The following is a 12,848-nucleotide window of genomic DNA, read 5'->3' as shown; positions in this document are numbered from 1 at the left end:
TACTTTTATTTGTCTTGTTTTGTGCCATTTCTACCAGGATGCTTCAGAAACCTCTCTCTGAGGGTCCTCTGATGAAAGTTTGCTGACTTCACTCAGCTGTATGAAGTTGTGCACAGCTCTTTTAGTCGTCTAAAGACATGCTAGGGGCATTTATTAGTCCACTGAAAGCTCCATTACGTGTAAGAATAACTCAAAATGAGATGAAAACATTTAGAAATCTGCTCAAAGGTCTGTTATCTGTTGAGTGAAATTTTGTTGCTAAACTAACATGAAATCCACTAGACCCAAAGGAATATGTGCTAAAATAGCAACACTGCTGGGCAGCATCGCCTTCTTTTGTGCACTGTTTGCACACTCATGGAGACGATGGTGTTTGAATTTCAGCCACAGTAATTAGTGGCTTCATAGTCACTTGTGTGAAAGCTGTATGGCAGAGACATAATGAGCATTGCCTTCGTATGTTCATGAACTTCTACCAAATGTTGTATAAATAAGAGCACTAGCTCTACATGACTTAAGCCTAAACTGCTGGTTCATTCAATCCAGATTTCGCACATAGGTGGCGTTTCACAGTGCATTCAGTTCAGCTGCTTTAATTGCCCGTTTCGTCCAGGCCAAGTCAAAAGTACACATTATCTGACACAATGCCAGATGCTGATGCCATCTGTAGTTACAGCGAGATGCAGTGCACACATTGTTTTGGTTTGCTGCAGTGACTTAGCATTTAATTAATAAATCATGGTTGAAATTTCGATGTTTTTCAGTTCAGATCTTTACTTGAAGGGAATTTGGGGGTTTCTCAGGCAAAAAGCAGATGCAGCATACATGTATAAGTGTTATTGGATGGCAGTGGTTTCACTGGCTAGATGTGTGCACTTACACAGGGCAGCACGAGAAGCAGCATTTCTAATTGCAACTTGCAAAGGAAAAATACAAATGTTTAAGTACTTCAATGCACAGAGCTAACAAGGGTAGTGTTCTCATGAAAACATATATTTAAAAGTGCGTGGCAATGCAATGCACGAAGCTAATGAGCAGCATTCTTTTTTGGCAGCAGGATGGTAGGAAATTAGAATGTTAACATACAGAAGGAATCAATGCCTTTGTTTTCTATGTGTGTCCTTGACATACTGATATCTTTGTATTCATATTCGTTCAGCAGTGATAGAAAAATGTATCGCAGTGATTGTAAAATAAATGGCCCAGTTTTTGACATGCAAGGAGCCACAGGTGCCCAAATCGCTCTGTTGGATATGTAGGTTGGAAATTTTTAAACAACAATTTGGATGACTAGAAAAGAATAAAGTTAACAAAACTTAAACATAAGGGTGGCAGTTAGAGCCTGTTGGTATTCCATAAGGGTGTCTAAAGAAGTGCAAACTTGACAGACAGTCAGCAAAAGGGCACATGCACATAAGCTTTTGGTTGAGTATGTGCCTTTTGTCTGTGTCTACATTGTGCTCTTTAGTCATTCTTACAAGAAACTTCTTTTTTTTTCATACTGATCATTTCAGCTCAATGACCACACCAAGTGTAGGTTTCTTTTATGGCCATTTCTGATTATGATGGGAAAGCGTCAATTGGCCCATTGAGCGAAAAATCTGGCGGCATCTGTAGAAGCAAAACAACCCCTAACTTCCCATTGGCTGTGAAGCCACGTCACAAGCCTGCAAGGCATGCTCGTGATGTTTGCTTGTGCTTGCTGGCTCTGGACTCGACGGAGCAGAGTGGGCAAAAGGCGAAACATCTGCTGCCGCAGTATTGCGTGAGGGGAGAAGGCATCACCGCGACGCCACATTAACCTCGCTCTTGCTCTCAAAAGCCTGTGTTATCCGCAAGTTCCTTGTTCACACAAACTCTCGCCTGCATTATAATTGCGCCTTAGTAAGGCCAACTCAAAACGTGCCAAGTGTCTTAATGTGCTCACTTGCCCGCGAGGAGTTCACAACGCGAAGGACTGCTCTGCGGCATTCAATTGGACATTAATGCTTTTGCATTCACAACTCGTAAGAAGTGCTTAGGTGTCCTCAGAATTTTTGCTCATTTTCTTGCTAACAGTGGTGCCTTTGTATATTTTCCCTCTTGAAAATATTTTTTTTTAATACGTATACAGGCCTTTTTCTCCATAAAAAAAGCTTGTGTACCTTTTAAAAACAGCCATGGTCAAATTAGAGACCGAGTTTAAAACTGATGCAGCATTAATGGGAGTATGGTATGGTATGAAAAACTTTATTTTGGTCCTGAGGGATCAGTCTGGGACTGATGCGGGCCGCTCCCACGTCGGTACAGAGAGGCCGAGCCCCTCTGCCATCACACGGGCCCTCTGGACAGCCCTGAGTTGGTCCGCCAGCACTTCATGGGAGTGAACCATACCATTTAAAGGCATCGGCCACTTCAGCATTCTGCACTTCAAAGGATAAGCTACTTTATCATGTCTGCATAGCATCTGTCTGTGCTGTTGCATTTTCATTGAAAACAATGAAAATCGAGCAGCATGCAAAGTAGTGAAATTTCAGTATATAGCTGTTCCATAACTGCCATGGGTATGATGGCGAGTCATTTTTCTGAGCTCTGAAGGGCCTGCGAAATATGGAACAATGACATAACTACACGCTTTCACGTCTGCATTCCAGCGCTCCCAGTTGTGTTTCTAAATAATGAAGCCCACATTTATGTTGAAAGCTCAGAAGTGTTTGCATACCTTTGATGCTATTCTAGACATTGTCAAAATCCACCAGATTGTCAAATTTGGTAATGGAAGAATTTTGAGCCAATCGAACAGCCTTCTGGGCACCTCCGATTGGTTCAGAATGTCACCATTACAGAATTTGACAATGCCCAGAACAGCACCCCAGCCTTCTATCTTGGTCTATCTTGGTCTTGGTCAGCCTTGGTCTGTCTCTTATAATTTAGGGCTATGACAAATTTGAATCTTCAAAATGAAGACGTTGACATGCACTCAACGGCATGTCCGACCACTTTTTATTTTTGATTGGTATGTGAGCTTCTTTATTTAAAAACACAATTGAGAGTGCTGCAATCCAGACATGCAACCGCGTAGGGAAACCTTTTCTTAACATATTGCAGGCTTTTTTTTTCAGAACTTGGAAAAAACACTGTAGAAAAAGATGACGTGGAAACACCCAATGAAATCGTTAGGTGTTTTTGAGGACACTCTACAATTTCTCAAGTCCACCTTATGCCCTGAAATGAAAATTTAAAATTTTGCATGATTAAGTGTAGCTAACTATTTAACTAATTGCACTTCAAGAAGGAGCCTCAGTAACTAGAAACGACTATGAACAATATGCATTGGGCCTCACTTATCTAAGGTGTGCCATTCAATTTAAAGTTTGGTTCTTGTTATGTGAAACACCTGGTATATGTGCTTCACAGCAGCCGCTGCTGATGAATGTCATTTCAGGTGTGTTCACTTCAAGCCAACATTGTTGTTTGCTTTTATTGCGAAGCAATACTACTTTAGGTTGCACTTCAGCCCGTTCCGTGGCGAGGCGGTGGTAGGCACCATTGACCTTTAGCGTGACCTCGCTGCGTGACGTCACACCACGTGACCTAGAGTGACGTCACACCAGCTGTGTAAAAACGGGGCCCCATCTCACGCCATCGCGAGGCGAGGCGGTAGCCACCAACGGCGGCCTAACTCCCGCTCCTCTCACCAGGGGCGCTACGGTCGGTGTGACGTCACACCAGCTGTGTAAAAGCGGGGCTCCATCTCACGCCGTCGCGAGGCGAGGCGGTAGCCACCAACGGCGGCCTAACTCCCGCTCCTCTCACCAGGGGCGCTACGGTCAGAATGACGCCACACCAGCTGTATAAAACAGCTCCGCTCCTCTCGCCAAGGCAGTCATACAGCCAGATGTTACGATGGTGCCTAAGAACGAGGTAGCTCGGCAGAATGCAAAGAGGAAGCATCAGCGAGCTATGGAGACGAAAGACGAACGAGAAGAACGACTTTCTAAGCGGCGTGTTCAGTATGCAGCTCGGCGACAACGTGCAACCTCCTCTGTTGAAACAGCAGAAGCAAAGGAAGAAATTATGAGTTTGCCCGACAGTGAGTCTCCTTCTACTAGTTCAGAACGCTGGAACGCCACTAAACGGCAGAGGCGTGTCCAAGAAACCCCGGAACAGCGGTAGCAGCGGCTCGAGAAGGAACGTGCGTTTCGAGAGAAGAAAAACAAAAACGAAGAAAACAGCGTGCAGAAGAACACACACACACTATTGCTTCGCAATCACCAGGCTTAACCAAGCTAAGCCACGGCCGATTTTTTTGCCTTGCTTCGGTATCCCATTTCTGGAAAGATGCAAAAGGAAGTTGAAGTTTGTTAATATTTTTTTACGGGTAGGAGGCAGGCCTCAGTCTGGTGTTGTACCGCCTTGTGCCTCCCTTCTTCGGTTTGTACTCAATAAACCGAAATAAAATTATTATTATTATTATTATTATTATTATTATGGTGTACATCAAGATTTGAGACATGATGACGCAGGCTGGTGATGAAAAGAGATTCACAATCAAACAACTCGTTTTAAAAAAAAAACATCTTGAGTATTAAACAAATCAGAGAACATTTTCTTCTAGCATGCAGATTAATAAGAGTTAGATTAAACTTCATTAAACAAACGCTAGCCGTATGGGAATGAGTAGAAAGAATACAAAATAAAACAAGCTGAATGGTTTTGGGTGGATTCTGTGGTATTTGCAAGTACATTTTGGTCTGCTGTTTTCATTGCTGATTCATATTCGAGGTTAGTCTGACTATTGCTTTGCATACAATAGTCCTAATTGTGGTAGGGCCTAAGCAAAGTTTCTGTGTATGTGATCAAGTGTCCGATTTTCATTGTTAGTATTGTGATTAACATGCACATGCCAGGAGAGGACATCAGTTATGCAAGAACGAGGCCACAGTGTGAAGCAAAATTTTGTTTTGTATCCATAAGTGGTAGGCAGGTGTTACCAGCAGGAAATATGGTACTTTAAATTTACTTATGTTGATAATCATAGCCAATGTGATCAGCAGTTACACGCATGCAAGTTATCAAGGCTAGCGTCGAGGAGAGAAATCGTCATGGTTATTTTGCGGCAAATGACACAGTCGTCTGTGGAAAATACTTTAATAGGGTTAATTTTGGTAGAGAGGTTGTTAATACACGCACACACACACACACACACATAGCCAATAGATGTGAAAACATTTTGTATATTTCACATTTTTTCCTTTGTTCATTCTTTTCATGTTATCAGTGCAACAATGCAAATGCTTTATCTGTTTATCTATTACATTTGTTTTTTACAAATAATATTATATATGATGCACTAACATTTGTGTTTAATATTAAAATATTTAGAAAGTACAATTATGTAGCTTTCTGTTTATATATAGCATGACATTGTAACCATGATAATATTAATTAGAAAAATAATTACTAAGACCTTCAAAAAAGTGGTCAATTTTCCCATGGTAAGAAAAAAGTTAACTTTTAAGCTATTTACTTTACGCCACATATTGCAATTAACGAATTGGAACTGGTGACTTTAAAGTCATATCCATGTAGAACAAATTTTGAGGATGACACCAGTTTCGAGATATGCGTTCCCAAAGTTAGTGACTTTGTGACTTGTGTTCCAGTAACTTTTTTAGCTTTAATGCATAAAAAGGCATTTTGTTAATTACGTAAGTGGAACAACAGTGCATTTTTACTGCAAGTTTGACTGCGCTTATCCGAGCCCAACTGGTGCTAGTTTCAAAATTCGTTCCAAGTGGATGCACCTCGTGAAATCACTGACTTCAGTTTGTGTATTGCAATATGTATGCTTAAGTAATTAGTTCAAAAGTGAATTAGTGAAATTTCATTATTTGGTCAATTATGCATATTGAGTTGCAGTGTAAGTAGTGTATACCTCTTAGAGTATTCCAGCCCGATGAGTAAATTTGTGCGAAATGACACAGGTAATTTTGAAAAATTTTGTTAATGCTAAAATAAAACACTTGGTATATATATATACATATATATACATATATATACATATGGGGTCCTGAATATTTCGCTGTGCATGTTCGAAAAAAGATTTTGCGCACGCCGCTGCACTGTTCTTGGTCAAATTTTGCAGGACAGTCATATTTTGGCGTCGACTTAGTTTAGTATAAAACTTGGCACAGTTAACTGCCTGAATTTTAAGAAAAAAATTCAAATTTGCCTGCGCTTATGGGGATGTGAGCTGCTGCCGCAACTGCACAAGCATAAACTTGTGTCGCCGTCTGCTGTAAACAGCAGAAAGCAGCATTTCGGGGAGGGCTGCCACATGTTGCCCACTTCTTGGAACAGGCAGGCAACACGTGGTACTTGGAATCAATGACAAAGTTCTGCAGCAGAAACTCGTATTGAAAAATCCGTCTTACACCAAAACTGTCGAAATCTGCTGTCCAGGCAAACAAGGCAAGGAACGTTTCTATGAAAATGCAGCATTCGGTCTTCTAGTGTGCCAAACTCGCATTGTTGTGCGAGCGTCTGAAGCTCTGTGAGCCAATCATTGAATGACTCACCCGCTTGCTGATTCCTGGAACCAAAGCGAAATTCGTTGAACGTCAGGTTGGTTGTTGGCTTGAAGTGTGCCTCAAACTTTTAGGTGAGAATCTTGATGTTGTGCTTGTCATCATTCTCAAACTTAAAAGTGTACAATGATCGCCTTGCTTCTTCACCAATTGCCATTAGCAACGTTACTGTTTGAACCTCCTTTGCTTGTTCGTTCAGCTTCGTTGCCGTTGCATACAGGTCGAAATCTTTCTTCCAGGCAGTCCAGCTGTGAAAGGCATCTCCCATTGAGTCCATCAGTTTCGGCATGTCCTACTAGAATAGATGCAAGGACATCAAAAGCCAACACTTGCTTTAGATGTGGCGTCAATAAACATAAGAGTGGAAACTGTCCCGCTTTGGGTAAGCAGTGCGAAAAGTGCGGAGGCCGCAACCATTTCGTGCGTAGATGTCAAAGGCTGCAGTGACGGCAGCGCACCGAACGACAAAGTGTCCAAGAAGTTGAGATAACACATGACGAAGAACTGTTTCTTCAAACAATTGAAGTCAGTACTGTATATCAGGTTAATCGTTGGCCTTCGGAAGTCATTATCGCAAGCATGTATGTAAAATGCAACATTGACACTGGTGCAAACTGCTGTGTAATTCCCGAGGTAGTGTTAAGTCACATAACATCCCAGCCTGCACAGCCATGCTCCGCTACACTGCGCACGTTCTTCGGTCACAAAGGAACCACATCAAAAAAGATTAAGCGGCCCGTTAGCCACGAAGGACAGTGCACGAAAGCAGCATTTTTCATTGTCAAGCCGAACATCCCAGTTATACTGAGTGACTGCTTTGCTGAACGTCTGGGCCTGATAAGCCATATAAGTTCAATTGATGTGGCTGACTCCAATGAACCTCAAGAATTTGAAGATGTCTTTCAGGGCCTAGGAGAACTCCAGGACGTGGCCTACCACATACAGCTGAAGCCCGGTGCCCAAGGTATTTTTGAACCAGCAAGAAGAGTTGCTGCTGCCCTTCAAGACCGCGTGAAAGCGGAACTCCAAAAGTTGAAAAGTGATGGGGTCATTGCAAAGGTAACTGAGCTAATTACTTGGTCAAGCCACATGGTGGTGGTGGTTAACAATGAAAAAGTGCAAATATGCTTAGACCTATCAGATTTGAATAAGGCTATCTTCAGGGAGCACTACCACGTGCCAACCTTAGATGTAGTACTAAGTCTATCTGGAGCTAGGTACTTTTACACCTTGGATGCATCATCGGGGTTCTGGCAGGTGAAGTTAGATGAGGCGAGCTCAAGAATATGTACTATGAGCACCCCGTATGGCAGATATAGGTTCTTGCGCATGGCATTCGGCATACGTTGGTTCCAGTTTTTCAACGAGTAACGCACGGAGTGGTAGAGGGACTTGCTGGTGTAGCCGTTGTTATGGACGACATTTTGGTCTGGGAAACACTTGCGAGGAGCACGATAGCAATCTGTCCAAGTTGTTTATGCATTGCAGAGAAAACAACTTGGAACTTAACAGAAAAAGTGTAATTTCTTGCAGCCCCGAGCATGTTAGATAGGCCATGTACTCACCACAGAGAGACTCTGCCTGGATCCTGAGAGAGTAGAGGACATTCTACAAGTACCAACATCCCAAAATCGTAAGGAGCTTTAAATATTCCTCGGCATGGTCAACATTACGGTGCGCTTCGTGCCCACTATGTCCGCTCTGTCTGCTCCACTTCGAGAGCTTTTAAAGAAAGACATAGCGTGGAATTGGTCAGACCTACAGGAAAATAGTTTTCAACAGCTCCATGCCACTCTCATGCAAGCACCAGTCCTGGCATACTTTCGGCAGGACTAACCCGTGGTTTTATCGGTTGATGCTAGCCAGTACGGTGGGAGCCCGCTGCACGTGTTCCAATCCGGCCGAACAGGGCGCACTTCGGAGAGCTGCGAATGGCCGGCAGCCACGTGGCGCGCGGTCGGCTCGGGAATGTGGTACTTGGCCGTGCCACCCGGGACAAAGCAGAGTTCTGCGGGGCCCTCTGACGTCGGCTCCGGCCCTTTTCACCTGTGTGTATGTGCGGCACGTGTATGTGAGCCCTCATCCTCCTTCAAGTCGACAGCCCTCATCCTCCAGGGGGGCGGGTCATCTTGGATGACGTCGAACTATGACGTCGAGCAGAGAGCTTGTGGGCAGCGATTGTCGGCTGCTGGGGCGTGCTCGTTGTGTGCTCGTCGTCGGGAGCTGAGTGCTTGTTGTCATGCTCGAAATGTACTAGTGAGCTGTGTGCTCGTAAGCTGTTTGCTGTATGTTAGTCTTGCGGGCTCCATATGGGAGTCACGCTAGACTGTCAATGTATCTTTCTTAAAATGTTAACCCTACAAATAAACCGTGCTCGCCTAGCCCTGTCGTCCCAAGCTCCATCCCTACGACTACGACCGCTCCAGTCCCTAGAATGCCCGTTACGCCTCCAACACATGAGGCTAGTACTTCAGAGGTTTCCAATCGCTGTTAAGTACAAGCCAGGCAAAGAGCTTCTCTTAGCCGATGCCCTCTCATGTTTTCCAAGTGCAACTGCGAGAACAAACTGAACAGTTTGAAGTTGATGTCGTTTCTTCTCTGCTCATTGTGGGTGACCAACTGCAGAGCATCCAGGAGGAAACCAACAATGACGCACTTATGTTGCAGTTGCCTTCTTATACCAGCACAGACTGGCCCAAGACAAAGCTACAACTACCGGATGCCCTGTGATCTTTTTGGGCCTACCACGATGAACTGCATACCGAAGATGGCCTGCTGTTTAGGAGCAACAAGCTAGTCATCCCGCCAGCCAAGTGCCAGGAAGTTCTCCACTTACTACATGCAGAACACGGGTGAGAAGAAAAAATGAAGGCCCGACAGGTGATGTTCTGGCCTAACATGAATTCTGACATTCGGAATATTGCAAACTCTTGCCGTGTACGCCAAAAATACAAAAACGGAAATGCAAAGCTTCCAGTGCTCTGTCATCCAGTGCCCAGCTTGCCCTAGCAGCCTGTTGGTATGGACTTCTACTACGGGGGCAACGAGTACTTGATTACAGTAGATTTCTACTCGTTTTTTTTAGAGATCCGAAAGCTTCGCCATACAACAGTGCAAGCAGTTATCCAAGCATGCATCAAGTTTTTGCAATGCACGAGATCGCTGCCAACAACATGCAGTGATAATGGGCCCCCATTCAGCAGTGGAATGTTCAGATCGTTCACGTCTCATTTTCACATCAACCATGTCATGTCCAGCCCCCACTATCCATATAGAAACGGCATAGCAGGATGTGCTGTTCAAGCAGCAAAAATGTTGCACAAGAAGTGTTCATTTGGGGTCTTTGAATTTTGCAGCACCATGCTGAAATGAAGAAATTCACTGAAAGATGACCTTCTGCAGTTCCCATCAGAAAGATTGATGGGCTGCTGCACCAGAACCAGGCTGCCAGTACTGGACTGTCATCTCAAGCCAAAGAGTATTCTCACTGAAACCGTCTGAAGCCACCTAGAGGACACTAGGAGCAGGCAACAAAAGTATTACAATTCTGTTCGACATCTTCCAGATCTTCACAGAAGATCTGCAGTGTCAATCTATGACACTTTACAGAGAACCTGGGCTCCAGCAGTAGCTGTAGGCATAGCAGGCACACCATGATCCTACATAATCGATACTGGCAGCGGACGTCTGCGTCGCACAAGAGAGCATCTAAGAACTACAAAGGCAGAAATGCAGGATCCACCTTCCCAAATGGAACTGCCAGGCGATATTTCGACTCAGCAGGCAATGCCTGAAGATGGGCTTCGTAGGAGCACGCGCCAGAGCAGGGAGCCACAACGGCTTCCCTTGCCAGAACGCTGAACTTAATCACGTATTCCATATTTTTTTTTTCCAGTGAAGAGAAGATGTGACAAAAGGCAAAGTCATCTGCATGCGTGCACAAGACAACACCTGCACATGTTGCAGCCCAAGAGTGCTCCCCAAGAGCAAGGTATAAATACCAGAGCACTTTGCAATAAAGCCATTTCTCGTTCCCTCATGCCTGCGTGTTACATTCATATTAACGTTATGCTGCGTTACAATGCAATTTGTTTATACTGGATGGGGTACTGACCGACTGTTTTTTCGCTAATGTCATAAACTGCGCTTCTTTTCCTTCCTTGTTGGGGCCCTGTAACCAGCACATGTTAACCATAGAGTTTCTTACCATAGACAATCTTAGTATAGCATTTGTCACCTTATGTATTATAAACACACATATTTTTATGGGACGTTACGGTGTGCGCTCCTTCAAGATGTTTAGTTTAACATACGGGAACACAAACGTAAGGAAGACGTTTGAAGGCAGGGCACCATGTGGTACCTCGTGCCAAATGTATCCAAGCCACAACAATTCATTAGGAACTATCCTGTCGTTTTTATGACACGTCTCATTGGGTCTATGGATGCCAGAATTGCCGAACGATATCAGAAATTGGACGCACTATGCACTCATAACTTCAATTAAGTTCAGAGGAAGCGAAAGCTAATTTCTATAGTTACTGGCAATCAACGAGAGTGTAACCATTGCGAGAACTCAAGCTGAAACAGAACCCATCTGTGGCCGCCATGTTCAACAATGCTATTTTTTAGCGAGCGTAAACATTGTATTAATGCATAAGCATTCTTTGGCGAGTACCCCAGCAAAATCTGTCTCACATGAAAAGTGTAATGCATTCTTTCTGCACAAAAATCTGTAATTTGCTAAGTGAACACATTTAATCATTATATATAGTGTAAATGTAGATTGACAGCTTTATAAGCGATAATGAACAATTGAAACAAAAAAATAATTAATCAGAGAACACCCATATGTACAGATTTACGCATAACCATAGGGATACATATGGCTCGATAGAAAATGCATGGGAAAGCCTATAATAGGGGTGGGCCAACTAAAGTTTGGGGTTGGGCCAGCTTGTAATTTGGGGTTATGCTTATTCATACTTGGACAACTGCTTTGGTGTTTATGCATACTTTTTTCCTTATGTATGTGATGTGCTTACGTTTGGTTGTAAACACTAGGTGTTCTAAAGCTTTCTAATAATATATAAAGGAAGACTGATGCCACCAATCTATGTGAATGTTGTGCACAATACGGGAATTTTAGAATATGGATAATTCCGCTTCAACATGGCTTGGCTAAAACTTCCTTGGAATGAAACAGATAACATCTTCTTGGAATGAAATCTCCACGGAAAGGCTTGGTTCTGTGATACATCTGGCATTAATGCTACCAACATTCGATACGCCAAGAGAAGAAAATGGGGACATGCAATTGAAACTAATTGATAAGGAGCTTATAGACCTTGCCTTTCATCCAACTTTTATCAACCTGCTGGTATTGTTCTCATTTGATATACATAATTGTTTGCACTCTAGCACAGTTTGTGGTGAAATTGAATATGTGGCAACATACTCAGCCGTGTGACTTTTCAGGGTGTAGTTTTCAGAAAAATGCAGTAAAACCAGTTGAAGTTCTTACTCTCCTGCTGTATATTTTCTCTGTTCTTTTATGGTGTTTCTTCATATTATGAAGCACTGGAAGTGTATCAGATGTCAAAGTTCCAACTAGCCCAACTTTCTGTATTGAGCTTGAAAGATGTTTATTTGTTCTGGACAATCGGATGAAGTAATGTGCATTGTTTTTCACTACACTTGTGAAAAAAGGGTTTGTTGAGTTTTGGGTCTTCCGCTGATGACCGTATGTGTTTTTTGTATAATGCAGAGTTCCAGGGGTGTCAAGTGTCCAGAAGCAGCCCCAGGTTCTTGGAAGAAATGTTGTTTGAACTAGACAGACGGTGGCGCTTTCGCCGGCAGGACCATTGGTAAAATTAGTGACACTGTTGTTGGCAGTAGTGCTGTACAGTTTACCTGTTGTTAGTATTAGGCGAATAAAGACGTCAGTGGACCTCTCAATAAAGCTGCAGAGTAAAGTTGTTTTTGTGAATTTATTAATGCAGTTACTGAGCGGCGCAATGTGTTGTGCTGTTTCCATTCAGTGTCGAACCGAAGCTTTTTTCGTTGCTGTTTTCGTTCCAGTTTAGCGAAAACTGATCAGTTCCCGTTTATTCGCGGAGCGAGAAATAGCATGACCTAAAAAAAGTTAATGAAAAACAGCGCACATCTATTTTGTGCAATAACCTGATGGGTGCTCCTAGCTGTTGGGAAAGACTAACGCATGCTGTTCTTAAAAGGCCCCTCACCAGGTCTGGCCATTTTAACTGACTAGTGCAGTGC

The 12,848-nt window shown here is 43.3% G+C and overlaps 1 long non-coding RNA gene across 2 annotated transcripts; it reads left to right on the top strand.

Moving 5' to 3' along the window:
* Positions 1-7,475: 7,475 nt before the first annotated feature.
* LOC126545243 (uncharacterized) lies at positions 7,476-12,544 on the top strand. 2 transcript variants are annotated; one of them, XR_007602328.3, is made up of 3 exons: positions 7,476-7,628; positions 10,465-10,560; positions 12,337-12,544. It is a non-coding gene; the product is annotated as an uncharacterized lncRNA (long non-coding RNA). The 2 variants fall into 2 exon arrangements; XR_008608423.2 differs by lacking the exon at positions 7,476-7,628 and adding an exon at positions 7,651-8,202.
* The last annotated feature ends 304 nt before the right edge of the window (positions 12,545-12,848 follow it).

The sequence above is a fragment of the Dermacentor andersoni genome, chromosome 1 (genome assembly GCF_023375885.2).
Source record: "Dermacentor andersoni chromosome 1, qqDerAnde1_hic_scaffold, whole genome shotgun sequence".
Taxonomy (NCBI): domain Eukaryota; kingdom Metazoa; phylum Arthropoda; class Arachnida; order Ixodida; family Ixodidae; genus Dermacentor; species Dermacentor andersoni.
This window is presented reverse-complemented; position numbering and strand designations above follow the sequence as displayed.